Source organism: Rhinolophus sinicus, chromosome 3 (assembly GCF_057876585.1).
Source record: "Rhinolophus sinicus isolate RSI-liver-muscle chromosome 3, RSI-T2T, whole genome shotgun sequence".
Classification (NCBI taxonomy): Eukaryota; Metazoa; Chordata; class Mammalia; order Chiroptera; family Rhinolophidae; genus Rhinolophus; species Rhinolophus sinicus.
The window spans coordinates 199,737,734-199,755,157 of record NC_142503.1 but is presented as its reverse complement, the minus strand read 5'-3'; the positions used below and the strand labels follow the sequence as shown (position 1 = coordinate 199,755,157).

Genomic DNA, 17,424 nt, shown 5'->3' with positions numbered 1-17,424 from the left:
TAGATTACTGACTACAGATCTTGGAACTTCTCAATTCTCCTTATAATATGCAGAGGGTGCCCAAAAAAAGTATACACATTTTAAGAAAAGAAAAAACTGTGTTAAAATTACACTGATGGTAACCACTTTCAGCACCTCTTATAATTGTGTAAGTCAAATGTGACTTGTATTCATCTTTTATTATTTGCATATATTGAGTATTACAATTTTAACACCGTTTTTTCCTTTCTTAAAAGGTGTGTACATTTTTTTGGCACCCTCTGTGTACGAGTGTATCAGACAGACAGACATAGACATCCTATTGGTTCTGTTTCTCTGGAAACCCTGACTAACCAGGTTTCAAAGAGGAGTGATCTACTGGGTCCCTTGGGGTAATAAGTCAAATTAGATAAGCACTGCAAGCTAACTAGACTTAGCAATGTGGAGGTCACTAGTGATGTTATGAGAAATTCTGGAGGTGAAGTTTGAGTGGAATGTATTCAAGAGAGAACAGGAGAAAAGAATATAATGGAAAACAGAATCTAAACAATTAGCAAGAGGAATTTTTTGTTAATAAGGGAGAAATAACAGCCTGTTTATACACTGTTGAGACTACATCAGAGGGGAAAAAACTGAGGATGCAAATAAAGGATGAGAGAGTAATGTCTCCATTTAGCGAGAATGCAACAGGGTCCAGTGCCCACGCAGAGGACCTGGCCTCCGCCAGGAGCATTAATGGTTACAGGTGAGGCAAAGGAGCAGGTTAGGCACAGAGGGGAGACGGTGGCACATATGACAGTGGAAGCCTGTGGAAGTTTCCTTCCAGTTGCTTCAATCCTTTTCCCAGGAAAATAAAGGTAGGATGGAGAAAGAAGAACGGAAGGTTTAAAGTGAGACACTTAAATGCTGTAGAGGTGAGTAACTGCAGTAGTCAAATGGGATGTAACATGTAAAGGGCCTACCGGATTTTGGGGATCGTGACTTTAAAGTGAGACTAGTGGGTATGATTCTCCCGCCACGTTCAGCATTACAAATACAGGTGGAGCGTAAGCAAAAGGCTGGCTGCAGTCACGCACCTCCCCCAAATCCACTCCGACCTGCCTGCTGGGCTACTTCCCAGCGGGAGCAGCCCGACCAGGCCTGCCAAAGCCCCAGCCCACTACACGTGTCTCCTCTCCTAATACCACCAGCTGTCTCTGCCTCCCCCAGGGGAAGGGCTGGTCTTTGGTGGCCTCCTTTGTGCCTACTGTGGCAGAAGCCACAGGAGCTCCAATGCCCAAATTCAGCTGCTTCTCCAGCAGCTGCCTGGAGAGGCCAAGTAACAAAACCGAAAGCACAGAATAGTTAAGACTCCATGGGGCAACTTTGACCAGTAAGAGATAGGAGGTGGGAAGGAGCCAACACATCAATTTGTCAGCTGTCCTCTGCACATACCTGCCCACCTGAGAGTGCTCTGAGAAGTGCCATGATTATCCAGGGGTTTCCAGCATCACCGCGCATCCTGCTAAGGTTCTTGAGAGGCTGTGCCAGCTTGGTAACATACCACTTTGTATTTGTTTCTCTCCTCTCTGCCTCACTTTCTTTTTCCCCCTCTCACTCTAACTTCAAGTATTAGCATATAAGGTTTGTCTTATGCTGTCTTCTCTGGGGAATCCAGGCTAAGACGCAGGCTGTGGCTTATTCACGATTGTAGATGAAATTGAAATGAGAGGAAAACAGGGAATCGGAGTAGAGGATGTATTATCATGATTCACTATGGAATTTAAAGTGAACGAAGACATGAGCGTGACCAGGGGAAAAAGTGGCAGGGCCACTGAACTGAAAGTCACGATGGGGTTGAAGACAGCAGGAAATGGGATATTAGAAGGTGTGAGCTAAACCGATCAGGAAGAGGCAGTAAGAGTACTAAGGTTGAAACTGAAATGACAGAGGAGTTTCAGATACTGGTCACTCAAGGGCATGGGTGGTCAAGGCAGAGGAGGGAACAGGTGCCAGGGAGAGAGGTCAAGAACTGAAGAAGCCACGGTACTTGAAGAATCAGCGTCACTGTTGTGGGACTGTCTGCCATTCACAGCTGCTCTGGATGAATTATCTTAAGAGATACTAAAATCACAAAAGCCTACAGACACTGTGCTGTACTAAGTGACAAAAGAGAGAAGACACTTCTGTTCAAGTAATAGACTAAGTAACTCAGACCCCTCCCACTGAGGACGATGAGAAAAGCTGAATATTAAAAACGTGCTTGAAACAATCAGTGAACTAACAACATAAGGGCTAGAATGCAGGAGAGACTGAGGCTTAGGAAGGCAAGTCCAGCTATTGGGGTCACTTTCCCCCAAGAGTTTTTGCCAATTCCAGAGGAGGCCATTAAGAGGCTGAGAGACTGAGTAATGCATCTGACAGGCTCTTAGAGTTAGAGTAATGGACAGTGGACTCCAACTACTGCCATGGAGGAGAGGGAAAAGGACAGCAGTCAGTGAATGCCCATTTCTTTCGGTTCGGACTCCAACAGGCTATGCCCTAGAAGGTAAGAATGGAACTGAATTACATAGACACTCAAAAGAACTGCAGTCTAACTTTGAACCATTTCAACTCGGTCATCTGCAATTGGATTAAGGTGATTCCAGACTGCCAGTAGAAATCAATCCTCTCTAGAAGAAAATATTATCCTGGCCTCAAACTTTTAATAAACAATTTTCTAAGTAGCAAGTTTGACATAAAACACACAATCAAAAATGACCACACACATGAGGAAATAATAAACAAAAGACAGAAGAAATATAAAATAGAAAGAGACTCACAGCATTCAAGATATTAGAAATACTAGATTTAAAATAACTATACTTAAGGAGCTGGCCCTGTGGCGCGGTGGTTGGAGCGCCGTGCTCCTAACGCTGAGGTCGCGGGTTGGATTCCGACATGGGCCAGTGAGCTGCGCCCTCTTACAGCTAAAGATTGTGAACAACAGCTCTCCCTGGAGCTGGGCCGCTGTGAGCAGCTGGAGGTCCGTGAGAGCTGCCACGGGCTACCATGTGCTGCCGTGAGTGGCTGACCGACCGACAACCGAGGGGGAGCGCAAGGCTCATAATACCAGGGAGCCATGTCCTACACAACCAGACTGAGAAACAACGGCTTGGGGGAGGGGGGGGATATGTAATTACAATGTCAGTGTTCTGGGAGATAAAAGACAAGATTTACAATTTTAGCAGACAACTAAAAACTATAAAATAGAACCAAATGGAAGCTCAAAACTAAAAAGACTATACAACTAAGAACTCAATGGATGAATTTAAAAGCAGATAGACACGAGCAAAATGAGAAAAACAAGTCAGAATAAAATATTTCAAATAAAGCCCAGAGATATGAAATTTTGGAAAAAGACCAGAGGCTAAGAAACAGAGATACAGAATACATATGAAATTGAAATCCCAGAAAGGAGAAAAAGAATGGGACAGAAGCAATAACTAAACAATGGCTGAGAACTTTCTAAAATTAATGCAAGACAGGAAGCCACAGGTTCAAGAAGTCCTAAGAATCCTAAGCAGAATAAACTTAAAAAAGAATTCGTACCTACGGACATCACAATAACATAGCTGAAACAAAGACAAAGAGAAAAGTTTTTTAAAAACCTGGGGGGAAAAGGGCAGATTACCATTATACCGACAGTTAATCAACTGAAAAAGAAAGGAAGCCAAAACACAATTAAATACTTCTAAAGTGTTTAATTGTGTTTTGGCTTCCTAAGTGTTGAAAGAATTCTATACCACATAAAAATAACCTTCACGAATGAACCTGAAATAAAAACATTTTCAAACAGATTCATCACTAGCAAGCCTACACTAAAAGAAATATCAAAGGGCATTCTTCAGGTAGAAGAAAAATAAACCCAGATGGAAACTCACAAGGTATACAATAGATTAAGGAACAACAAAAAGGGTAAATATGTGAATCAATCTAAATGAAATAATTGTGTAAGATAACAGTTTCTTATAGGAGTTAAAGTACGTAAGACTTTAAAATTTAAAACAAAGGCACAAAGGGAGTACGGGGGGAGGAGCAGGGGTTAACTGGAGCAGAACATTCTACAGTCTTTGCATCATCCTTAAGAGGAAAGAAGCACCCCATTTACCTTAGACTGATAAATCAAGGATGTCAATTTTAGTCTCTGGGGGAGAGGATTCCAGAAAGACAGCAGAGTACGAAGCAACAGGAATCTGTCTCCCCAACTAGACAACAACTGCACTTATAGAATCTGTCTGATATAAATATTTTGGAACTCTGGAATCTACTGAAGGCTTAAACCAGAGAAAGACTCGAATGGTAAACTGAGGTCAATTTCAGCGCTACCATCCTCCCTCCGCCTCTAACCCCCGCCCCCCACTTCATCAGGCAGGTAGCTACGCATGAGCTTCTGAAGCAACCTGCACAAAGCGTGCAGGAGCTGGGGTGGGCAAAAAGGACCCTGTATTCCAACTACTGAGGATCTGTGCTCTGATCACTGATTGCTGCTTCTGATCATGAGGTGCAGAAAAGGGGTGGGTGGCCATTATTGTTACACCTCCCTCACTGTAGCAAGCCTCTCCCCCCTAGCGGCAGTGACGCCCACCCCTCATTTCTATCTTTCCTCTCTTCTGGAAGGCAGACACTGATCACTAGGCCATTCAAAACCAACTGCATATACGGGGAAAATTAGACAGTGACTGCACATGCCCAGGGAAAAGAGCAGGCTCCGAAAAGATCTGAGAAAACCTTAAGTTTACACCTCAGGATGACCCTTGACACGGAGACAGCCTATAACAATCAGAAAAACAAAAACAGCAAACCCCTGGGAATGGGGAGAATCTGGTTTCTAGAGTTATCACACTATTAGATTCAAACGTACAGTTTTCAACAAAAAAATATCACTGGATATACAAAGAAACAGGAATGTATGGCCCATTCAAAGGGAAAATTTCAACAAAAACTGTCCCTTTAAAAGACCTGATGGCAGATCTACTAGACAAAGACTTTAAAACAATGGTTTTAAAGATGCTGAAAGAATTAAATGAAAATGTGGAGAAAGTCACAAAAGTAATATATGAACAAAATGAAAACAATAAAGAGACAGAAAACCAAATGAGGAAGAAAAAGTGGTAAACTGAGGGGTCCCACCTACTGGAGGAGACAGACAGGCCCCATCAATAAAACATCTTCAATTCCCGTCCCTAAGGGAGATAAACACCCCTGGTTGGGACTTCCTCGGGGCGACTCAATCTCTGAGTTCGCCTGTATTTCCCTCTCAAGTGTGTACTTTCATTTCAATAAACTCCCTGTGCTTTCAGCAGGGGGTAATTCTGGAGCTGAAAAGTGCAGTAACTAAAACGAATTATTCACTAGAAGGATCCAAAAGCAGATTTGAGCAGGCAGAAGAAAGAATCAGCAAATTTGAAGACAGAACAATGGAGATTACAGGGTGAGGAACAGAAAGAAAAAAGACTGGAGAAAACTGAACAGAGCTCAAGGGACCTGTGTGACACCATCCAACAGACCAACATATGGCTTGTGAGTGTCCCAGAAGAAGAAGAGAGAAAAGGGCAGAGAGAATATTTGAAGAAATAATGGCTGAGGGCAGCCAGATGGTTCAGTTGGTTGGAGCGTGAGCTCTGAAAAACAGGGTTGTCGGTTTGATTCCCACATGGGCCAGTGAGCTGCGCCCTCCACAACTAGATTGAAGGCCATGAGCTGCCACTGAGCTTCCGAAGGGGCTGCCCGATGGCTCAGTTGGTTAGAGCACGAGCTCTCAACTGAGTTGCCGGCTCAATTCCTGCATGGGATGGTGGGCTGCGCCCCCTGCAACTAAGATTGAAAACGGCGACTGGACTTGGAGCTGAGCTGCACCCTCCACAACTGTATTGAAGGACAAGGACTTGGAGCTGATGGGCCCAGGAAAAACACTGTTCCCCAATATTCCCCAATAAAATTTAAGGGAAAAAAAAGAAATGGCCGAAAACTTCTCAAATTTGATGCAAGACATGAATATAAATATTCAAGGAACTCAACAAACTACAAATAAGATGAATCAGAGACCCACACCAAGATACACTATAACCAAACTTTCTAAAGTCAAAGACAAAGAATCTTGAAAGCAGCGAGAGAAATAACTCGTCACATATAAAGAATCCTCAGTGGGCCGGCCTGGTGGCTCAGGCTGTTAGAGCTCCGTGCTCCTAATTCTGAAGGCTGCCGGTTCGATTCCCACATGGGCCAGTGGGCTCTCAACCACAAGGTTGCCAGTTCAATTCCTCGAGTTGTACAAGGGATGGTGGGCTCTGGCCCCTGCAACTAAGATTGAACATGGCACCTTAAGCTGAGCTGCCTCCCGGATGGCTCAGTTGTTGGTTGGAGCCCGTCCTCTCAACCACAAGGTTGCCAGTTCGATTCCTCGACTCCCGCAAGGGATGGTGGGCAGCGCCCCCTGCAACTAAAATTGAACACGACACCTTGAGCTGAGCTGCTGCTGAACTCCTGGATGGCTCAGTTGGTTGGAGCCTGTCCTCTCAACCACAAGGTTGCTGGTTCGACTCCCGCAAGGGATGGTGGGCTGTGCCCCCTGCAACTAGCAACAGCAACTGGACCTCGAACTGAGCTGCGCCCTCCACAACTAAGACTGAAAGGACAACAACTTGAAGCTGAATGGCACCCTCCACAACTAAGATTGAAAGGACAACAACTTGACTTGGAAAAAAGAAGTCCTGGAAGTACACACTGTTCCCCAATAAAGTCCTGTTCCCCTCCCCCAATAAAATCTTAAAAAAAAAAAAAAAAAAAAAAAAGGTTTAGGAAAAAAGAATCCTCAGTAAGATTAGAAGCAGATTTCTCATCAGAAACTTTGGAGGCCAGAAGGCAGTGGGCCAATATACTCAAAGTGCTAAAAGGAAAAACCATCAACCAAGAATCCTATATCCAGCAAAACTATCCTTCAAACAGCATTAAAAAAGAAATTCTGCCACAGGCTACACATGAATGCATCTTGAGGACATTATGCCAAGTTAATAAGCCAGTTACACACAAAAAAACAAATACTGTATGATTCTACTTATATGAAGTACTTAGAATACTCAAAAGCATAGAGGTAGAAAGTAGAATGGTGGTTTTCAGGGGCTGGAGAGTGGGGAGTGGGGGAATGGACAGGTAGTGTTTAATGGGAACAGAGTTTGTGTTACAAGATGAAAAGAGTTCTGGAGATGGATGGATGGTGGACAACACTATGAATGTATTTAATATTCCTGAATTGTACACATAAAAATGGTTAAAGATGGCAATTTTTTTTTTAAATTGGGTAGCAGTGTGTTTTTTCCAGGACCCATCAGCTTCAAGTCAAGTCATTGTCCTTCAGTCTAGTTGTGGAGGGCACAGTTCAGCTCCAAGTCCCGTTGCCATTTTTTCAATCTAGTTGTCAGGGGCACAGCCCACCATCCCACGTGGGAATTGAACAGGCAACCTTGTTAAGAGCTCACTCTCTAACCAACTGAGCCATCCGGCCACCCACCGACAGCTCAATGACAGCTCATTGCCTTCAGTCTAGTTGTGGAGGGCACAGCTCTCCATGGCCCATGTAGGAATCAAACCAGCAACCCTGCTGTTCAGAGCTCGTGCGCACTCTAATCAATTGAGCCATCCAGCCGCCCCAAGATGGCAATTTTTATATTACGTGTACTTTATCCCAATAAAAATAATTAGAAAATACAACCAAAAACTTGTAACTTCTAGGATAACCATTAAGAGAATAGGATTTCTAAAAAGAATACAACTACCAAACTAAAGAGAGAGGGTAGAATAATAATGAACATCAAATCCATGCAAAAGTCAAAGGAACAAAAAAGAAACACAGAACAGGTGAGTTAAATAGAAAGCTTTGAGTCCGTAGACCTAGTTACACATATACCAGTAAATAAATACACCAGTAAATGAAACTGTAAACGGAACTAAATGCCTTAGGTGAAAGCAAAGACTTCCTTTTAAAATTTGGATAAAAACCTGTTTAGATATACCTAAAACATCAGAATAAAGAAAGGTTGAAAGCACAAAGATGAAAAAAAGATACTACGCAAACACTAACAAAAAGAAACTGTATTGATAATAGACAAAGCAGACATTAAGGCAAGAAGCATTACTAGAAGTACAGAGGAATACTCCATAATGATAAAGGTTTCCTCCAAAGCAATCTTTGTGAAGGCAGATTACAGCAAAAAGCAGCAGTGATTAGCACAATCTGATGACATCATATTCATAGTGGGTGTTTTTAGGGAAGAGAGAAAAATGGTATGGAAGTGGCAATAAAGAATAGGGAGAAGTTCCTTAAGAAATTAAAATCAGAATTATCATATGACCCAGCAATTCCACTTCTGCGTATTTATCTGAAGAAATCCAAAACACTAATTCGAAAAGAAAATGTGGTATGTATATACCATGGAATATTACGCAGCCATAAAAATATTGAAATCTTGCCATCGGCAACAACAGGGATGAACCTGGAGGATATTACGCTGAGTGAAGTAAGACAGAGAAAGACAAATACCATATGGTTTCACTTTTATGTGGGATCTAAAGAACAAAATAAATGAACAAACAAAGCAAAAACAGACTCATAGATACAGAACAAACTGATGGTTACTAAATGAGCGGAGGGTTGGGGGACAGGGTGGAAAAGGTGAAGGGATTAAGAAGTACAAATTGGTTGCTACAAAACAGGTCACGGGGATGTAAAGTACAGCATAGGGAATATAGTCAATAATACGGTAATAACTATGTATAGCGCCAGGTGAATACTAGAGGAATCGAGGGATCACTTCTAAGTTATATAAATGTCTAACTACTACGCTGTACACCTGAGACTAATATAATATTATGTGTCAACTGTTGAAAAATAAAAAATAAACTTAAAAAATAAAAATAAGAAGAATTCAAAAAAGAACAAGGAGGGCATCCCACTTCTAGGCCCATTTGAAATCATAGACGGGTGGCCGTGGACCAGAATCATGTTTGGCTGCAGAATTCTGAAAACCAGGACTTTGGCTCAGCATGTAAATTTAACAGATGCCATGATTTCCATTTTATGTTTATGAAAAGTACATACATTTAATTTAATTTTGCTATAAAATATAATCACTGATAATAATATGTAATAAATACTTCCTTGAGGAAAAGTAAAAACATGAGGCTATGAGGAATCATATGCTATGAGGCATGCAGGGCAAACAGCAAGTACTACTTGAAAAGGATGCAGGGAAAACAGTGGCATCAGGAGACAGCCAATTTTCAAGAATATAAGGGAAATTCACAAAAGAAGTCGCGGATTCAGGGGACTGCTCACATGTCTGGAGTTTCAGGAGGCTCAGTGTAAAGGCTTCAAGGGGCTGTCCGGATTGGGCTCAGGAAAAAAAAAAAAAAAAGAACAGACTCAGAGATTAGAGTCCATAGGAAAGGAGATGACCTAGGAATCCTGGCCTTCCTGGTGACTGATTACTAAGAAAAAAGAGCACATACTAGATCAGCACTGGTAGCAGATAGCGCCAGAAGCTCGGAGTGCTGAGGGAAAGGAGAGTGGCATGAGGATCCTGCCAGGAAATCTAAAGTTCTAGCTTCCAAAATCCCTAGGCTGGCAGCGGGGCAGCCTCATTCGACGCACTGGAGCATTTAATTTCTGCTGGAAAGGGCTGCGAGTCTGAACTCGGATTTTAAAGAGCCACTAAACATGTGGTAGATACCAAAAGGAGGGTTATTCTCAGAAGAGGAGCCAGTTTCACAGCCCTCCTCCCAAATGCACCTCTGGAGTTTCTAACTGCCCAAACTCCAGAGCATTTCTCACTGTTTTTAATAATGTCAAGCACAAGTATTCTAATAAAAGAAAATGTTACTTTTCTGTGGACGGTAGTGAGCGATGCGACAGTTTACCAGTGCACCTTCGTATTTCATTCATTTATTTATTCAAGAGACTATAGCCAACTGTGTGCTAAACAATGTTCTAGATTCTGGGGATACAGCAGTAAACAAAGACCCATGCCTTTCTGGGGTTTATAATTTAGAAGACATTAAACAAATATGTACTTTTATACCATATTTTGCTGTGTATAATGTGCTCCCGTGTATACTGCACACCCACATTTTTGGCCCAAACTTTCAGGGGGAAAAAAATCTTTCGTTTTCATTTTTTAATTCAAATGTTTATTTGTTCACATTTAGGTTATTTTTTGTATTATAAAGGAATTTTAGCATTTATTTTTTAACATATTATGGTACAAGAGATTTTATGTAACAAATAATTAAAAAACACAAGAACAGATACGAGATACAAGAAATTTTATGTACCGGTAACAAACTTACAATATTTATACATCTTACAAGGCCAAGAACTCTTTGTTGTTGCAAGTTCCTCCTAAGTTCAACAAAACCGATGATCGATGATCGTATTACAGGGTATTATTTTGCATATGGATATCGCTATTGATTTCTAGAGTTACACTTTTAACTCACAAGCATAAATAAACGAATTAAAAACATAAATACGAAATTAGTATTACATATGTATAATGCGCATCCTTATTTTTCCCTCACAAATTTGGGCCTAAAAGTGCACATTATACATGGTAAAATACGGTAGTATGTTAGCAGGTGCTATGAAAATCAGAAACAGTAAAGCGAGATAAGGAGGACTGGAATGCAGAGGAGGTTTACGTTTTAAATAGGATGGTCAAAATACCCCCTATTGGGCCAGCCCGGTGGCTTAGGCGGTTAGAGCTCCGTGCTCCCAACTCCGAAGGCTGCTGGTTCGATTCCCACATGGGCCATTGGGCTCTCAACCACAAGGTTGCCAGTTGGATTCCTCAAGTCCCACAAAGGATGGTGGGTTGCACCCCCTGCAACTAGCAACGGCAACTGGACCTGGAGCTGAGCCGCGCGCCCTCCACAACTCAGACTGAAAGGACAACGACTTGACTTGGGGGAAAAAAAAAAGTCCTGGAAGTGCACACTGTTCCCCCCAAAAAAATAAAAATAAAAATAAATAGTTGACTGGAGATTTAAGTATCAATTTTATTTAACTGTGATACCTTTGGTTAGTTTTTGGTGTTTTTTTTTTAAGACTTTATTTTTTTAGAGCAGTTTTAGGTTTCTAGCCAATCAAGAGGAAGGCAGAGAGACTTCTCTTCTGTCCCGTCCCCACACACACACAGCCTCCCCCATTATCTGCAACCCTCACCAGAGTGGGACATTTGTTACAACTGGTGACCTACACTGACACCGCATAATCACACAAAGTCCACTCTATACCATAGGGTTCACTTCTTGGTGTTGTACAGTCTATGGGTTGGGACAAACACATAATGACATGTATCCATCATCAAGGCATCACACAGAGTACTTTCATTGCCCGAAAAATCCTGTGTTCCACTTATTCATCCCTCCCTCCTACCCAAACCCCTGGCAACCACTGATCTTTTCACTGTTTATATAGTTTTGCCTTTTCCAGAAGGTCATGTAGTTGGAGTCACAGAGTATATAGCTAGATTTTAAGTTGTATTTTAGAGATGATACACTGATAGATGTATAGGTGGGTAGGTCAAGACAGGCCTCACTGAGAAGGTAACATCTGAGCAGATTTGAAAGAAGCGAAGGAGACAAAGTCAGAGAAGTATGCAAGAACAGACGGAGTAGGTCTTCTCAGGCCACTGTGAGGTCTTTCACTTTACACCCGAGTGAAATGTAGCCACCATGAGATTGTGGGCAGCAGAGAAACACTGACTTACATCTTTATACACAGAAGCAGGACTCACTAGGCTACTGCAGTAACGAGTTACAGATGATGATGGCTTATAGGAAGATAGCAGCAGTGGAGGCAATGAAGTAATTATATTCTCCAAGCTCGTATAGGTGGTCTGTAGACAGGGCAACAAAAATGTTACAGGCAGTTCCCACCCTCAACAGGCAGCGGAGAACACACAAAAGCTAATAATTACTTAAAACTAGAGAAGTGCTATAGCAGAGGTAAGCAACAAAGTACAAGCGGAAAACAGACGAGGAGAACCCAACTTAAAGGAGTAGAAGGAGAAGAGCCCATGGTAACTGCCAATAAATGCCGTCTGGATTATTATGTGCAGGATCTCACTTCATCTCAAATTCCTATAGCCCCTATTCAGCGAATGGCATCATCCATCACCTAGTCCCCTAACCCAAGTCCCCTAAACCAGGAGTTCCTGTGGCCTTCTTGTGCCCCACATCCCATCTGTCATTAAGGTCTGTCTATTCTAACAACTTAAGAGCTTTCCAATCCATCCTCACTTCCCCTCACCAGAACTTAATTCCATGAAGCCTGGGATGTTCTAGTGCCTGAAACACTGTCTGGCACGTAGCAGATGCTCATTTAAAGTGTCTGAATGACTGTGTGGTGTGATCCACCTCCCATGAACCCGTTCTCGTAAGTCTTCCTCAACACAACAGTGATCTTCCCGCACAGCAATCACTTTCACGGCGCTCGCTCTCTGGCTGACACTCTCCAGTGTTACTCACGCAAGAACAAGGATTTTCCAAAGCAGAGCAGTGGGGTTTTCAAATGCACGGTCCATACAACACGTACAATGTCATTAATTGCTGTCATAATACCAACATTAAGGAAGGTGTGTTATTTTTGTGCACAGCAGACACATGGGTCTTTGTGGCTGTTAAAAATCATTTAAACAACAGTTAAAAATAAATTCCAAATTGGGAATAACTGCTAATAAGTACAAGACTTCTTTTGGGGTAATAAAAATGAAATTAGATAGTGGTAATGGTTGCACAATTCTGAATACTAAAAAACCACCAAAGTGTACATTTTAAAAGAGTGAGTTTTCTGGTATGTGAACTATATCTTAACAAAGCTATGATTTAAAAGCAGCCAATTCCTCCGCTTGGCACACAAGGCCCTGTAGTCAGGTCCGGCAGACCTCGACGGCCCCACCCCCACGGCTTTCCTGATTCCCTCCCCAAGCTTCAAGTGTATCACCTACATCTGATTCCTCAAATAAGTCAAGCCCTCCCCATCCACAGGAATTAAACATGTGGCTCCTTCTGCCTGGAGTCTTTTTCCTTCGTCTGCCCTTCAAGCCCTACCTTAAGGGTCACCTCTGGAGAGCAGTGCCTTCCACACCCAGTTTCATCCACCTGACCTCGGCCCACCTGGCCCCCAAGGCCCTCAGAGCACAGACATACCGCTATCACACGGCATTTATCGTACCAGACTAGGCGTTTTATAGCCATGGAAAATGATAAGCGTCCAATAGATAATTAAGTCTAATACATATAAAGCTTTATTTTCTGTAACGTACAAATGCCACTGAAGAGCAAATTTACTAAAATTCAGCCAAAAAACTTTTCTGATTAAGCAAATAGGGCAAAAATCTTACAATTATTAAATCGAGTTGCTAAACATATAGGACTTATTAATATTCTATTTTTTTCTATATGTTTAAATTTCCTACAAACAAAAAAGCAAATTTACTAATGTTTAAGAAAACTGTATAACAACCTGTAACAGAAAAATTAGTGTTCTCAGACCATCAGAAGTATAAGCAATCTACCACTTTCTCACATAATGAGTTCCTAAAACATTTACAAAAGTGGGACGTGTGAAAGCAATACAATAGAATGTCTTAAGGGAAATTATGTTCCTGAAAAGCTAAAAACTAAAAAACACTTAATTACATCTCATCTTACTTTTCCAGAGCATAATTACAATTTCATAATGTTCTTAAATTGGTTTTTCCTTCACAATTAACCAATGAATGTGTCTAACGGGGTAAAAGTTGCATGCTTTTAGAAAGCCTAATTATCATTAACTTTGTCTCAACTGCATTCAAGTTGGTTGAATCTACACTTCAAACGACTGGTATCAACACTTTCACTGTGCCATTGCTAGTTGCTCTTAGTAAGGCAGAAAGTGTGGCTTTAAAACGTTTTTACCAAAATAAAACTTTCTTAAAAACGTATCCAGAAACTTTATATGCAAAACTAAGAGCTCAGCTATTCTAGTTTACACCCTGCTTTAGCAGGGAAGAGGCCGGCATCCCCACCCCCACCCTCTCAGCTCCCCTAACAATGCTGTGTGCAAAACTGGCAATGCCATGGAAACTGACCTGTTTGTTGCCAAGCAAGCAGAACACCAAGCAAAACTCAAAAAGACAGTTCATTAGCTGATACATAAAACACTAACTCAGTTCAGGAGTATCAAAAGATGGCACATGAAAAGCGCCTGATGTTCAAAAATTAGAAAGGCATCTAGCTGAAAATGACTAGGAAACAATAAAAATTCTATAAAAAGTGCTTCTGAAGGAATACACACACACAAATACTCATTTTGTTACATCCCAGCAAGATGGAGGTGGAGGACAGTCCAAGAATGAGATATTTCTAAATTATACTTTTCTCGGAAATACATTCATTAGAAGTAATAAATTTTAAATAATTTACTTTTTAAAGAACAGTGAATTAAAAAAAAAACAACTATCCTCCTTTTGAAAATTCTGGGCTAGAAGCATTGGACTGCAATGATCTGAGCACTTTATCACAAATACTGAAATGAATAGTGATTATATAAAAATATAAAATTTGGTATTCTAGTTTCTAAAAGCATTTTTATTCTATTTATAGAGTGTTTCCATGAACATAAACCCCAAATTTAAAAGTTTAAAAGCCCTAACAACTTCAAGAAGAATCTAAATGTATAAGGGTAAAAGAAAACATATAAATACGTATTGTTTTCTAACAAAAAGGAAATATAGCCAATTCCTCTGCATTCCTTTTTTTTTTTTAATCTAGACTTTTGCTTCCAAAGTGGTGTGACAGGAACCAGATTTACCCTATAGTGTCTCAAACAACTAAAAACCAAACAATGTGAAAAACAACAGTTTGGAAGACACTGGAAACCAAGTAACAAAGTACAGCGATCCCTGAGAGATGGAAAACAAATGAAGCAAATCCTACAACTGCCCCAGTTTACTGCCTGGAGAGAATTCCCAGCAGGTAGCGTGGGGAAGAGGAAACCAGGAAAAGTCAGGCAGACTCCCTGAGTTGAGCAGATGAGCGGACTCCAGGGAAGCTACGGCCGGCCGCTTTGTACGGCAGAATATCAGAAAAGAAAGAGCTGCATACAGTGAGAACTCCAGAGATCTATAAGGGGTTCCCCTTGAGTATTCAGCATAGTACTGAGCAGAACATGCCTGTGAAGAAAATACTGAAGGTTTCTGGATAAATAACCACCCAAAGAATAAAAGAGAACAACCCACAAGGCTCACGCAGCGCCAAGAAGATTGCCTGTTGCCAACAACAGCCCGGAGTAGAAAACCTCAGAATTCATGGACTACTGAGTACTCACAAGGATTTTGGTTCTGTAGTAAGAAATAATTAGCCCTAGACTAAATGCTGCTCTGATGCCACCTAACAAAGCTTAAACGATCAGAAATTTAAAAACTACTTCTAAAGAACTTAACCATGTTCTAGAACAAAGCTAAAAAATATTTACAGGAATACAAATATATCCAGTACCCATCAAAGTAAAATTCGTAGTATCTAGCATCCAAACGAAAATTACCAGACAAGCAAAGAAGCAGGAAAAAACAACCCATGATAAGGAGAAAAATCAATTGAAACCAACCCAGAAATGACACAGACGATAGAATTAGTAGACAAGGGCATTAAAACAATTATAACTGTACTTCAATGTGCTTAAGAAATTAGATGAAAGATTATGCTAAGCAGGGAAATGATTAAAAAAAAAAAAAAAAACACCCAAATCAAACTTCTAGATAGGAAACCTGTAACGTCTGAGACAAAAATATACTGGATGGGATTGTAGTCACTGCAAAAAAAAAAATTAGTAGATCCTTTTGTAGTTCATAAGTGTGATGATTGGGTTACACGCTCTTGCGTGAGATGTGCCTCCCACAAACCTTGTTATGACATCGGCACATTACCCGTCTGACGTGAAAAAAAATGAAAAATAAAAAAATAAAAAACAAAAAGATTAGTAACCTTTTTGTTTTGCAGCGAGGCATTATGGGTTACACCCCCCAGCCCCACCCCCACCCCCCCCACCTCCCCACCCCTCCCCGTTAAAGCAAGTGCCTACGTGACCAGCAGGAACAAGATGGGCAGAAATGAGCTAAGATTCCTGCGAGTGGGCAAGCGCAAGGTCAAACCTGGGGCCACGCCCCTGAACCACTTGCGCAACACTCGGCGGAAACAAGGAAAAATGCGGGTGGTAGATGTGCGGGCATGTGGTGGTGGGGTTAGTGTGGATAAGCACGTACGCGTTCACTTGGCCTTGGGATTAGCGTGTGCGTGGGCCAGCCCTCGTGGCTCTGGAGGCGGTGGGTATGCGCAGGCGTGCGCCCCTAGCGTCGGGGCCAGTATGTGTCCCGGGGGGGTGTGCGTGCCCTGGGGCGTGTGCGTGCCCGTGCGTGTCTGTGTGTGCGTGCGCGTGCGTGCTCTATACGGAACGTTCTCTACTTTTATGTCTGAAAATTGTTCTAACGAAAAGGAAAATAATTAGGCCACGGGGACCATTGCAAATAAAGGACCTTTGTTAGGAAAAAAAAATTAGTAAACTTAAAGCTACAGCAATAGAAACTATCCAAAATGAAACGAAAGATTGAACAGGGCATCATAAATAATGGGACTTCAAACAGGCTATACGCGTACCCTTTAAATATGTACAGTTTATTTTATGCCAATTATACCTAAATAAGGCTGTTTTAAAAATCCTAATCTTTCATGACAAAGCTGACCCTTCATATTGTTGATTTTTTAAGTCCTACATTTATTCAGTACAATCTTTTTGTTTTAGGTACTAAATAACAAGCTCAAAAAACAAAACTCTATTAAGCTTTCCATTTCCCAAGAAGCTTTCTACTTGCTTTCTCAAGAAGCCTTATTTTGGATATCTTAATAACAATAATTTAACAAATACTCCACTAGAGGAATTCAGTACACAGCCAATATTTCAGCTGTCCAATATCACATTTCACCATGCACCTTGATTAAAGAGGCAAAAAACTTACGAACTAATTATAAAAATTAAAAACAATGAAGTTTTCAATTCATTAGAACTTTCTAGATCACTATCTAATAGAACTTTCTGGAACAATGGAAATATTCTATTCTGTGCTCTCCAACATAGTAGACAGCTACATAGGGCTACTGAGCACTTGAAATGTGTGACAGAACTTTTAATTTTATTTAGTTTTAATAAATTTAAATAGTTACATAGCTAGTAGGTACATTATTGGATAGCACAGTTCAAGACAATTAAAATCTTGATTCAAAGTTTCAAGAATGATTAGAATTTTCAAAGTAATTTTTAAATATAGCTTATGTAATATTAATTTTTAAATTAGTTTTAAAAACCCATAAAATCATAAACAATTTTTTTCATTG

The 17,424-nt window shown here is 41.0% G+C and overlaps 1 protein-coding gene and 1 non-coding gene across 2 annotated transcripts in view; one reads left to right on the top strand and one right to left on the bottom strand.

The window, feature by feature from the left end:
* RCOR1 (REST corepressor 1) overlaps positions 1 to 17,424 on the bottom strand; it is a 119,560-nt gene that overhangs the window by 89,157 nt on the left and 12,979 nt on the right. The window lies entirely within an intron of this gene.
* LOC141570946 (small nucleolar RNA U13) lies at positions 15,870 to 15,972 on the top strand. Its single transcript, XR_012495385.1, has one exon. It is a non-coding gene; the product is annotated as a small nucleolar RNA U13 (small nucleolar RNA).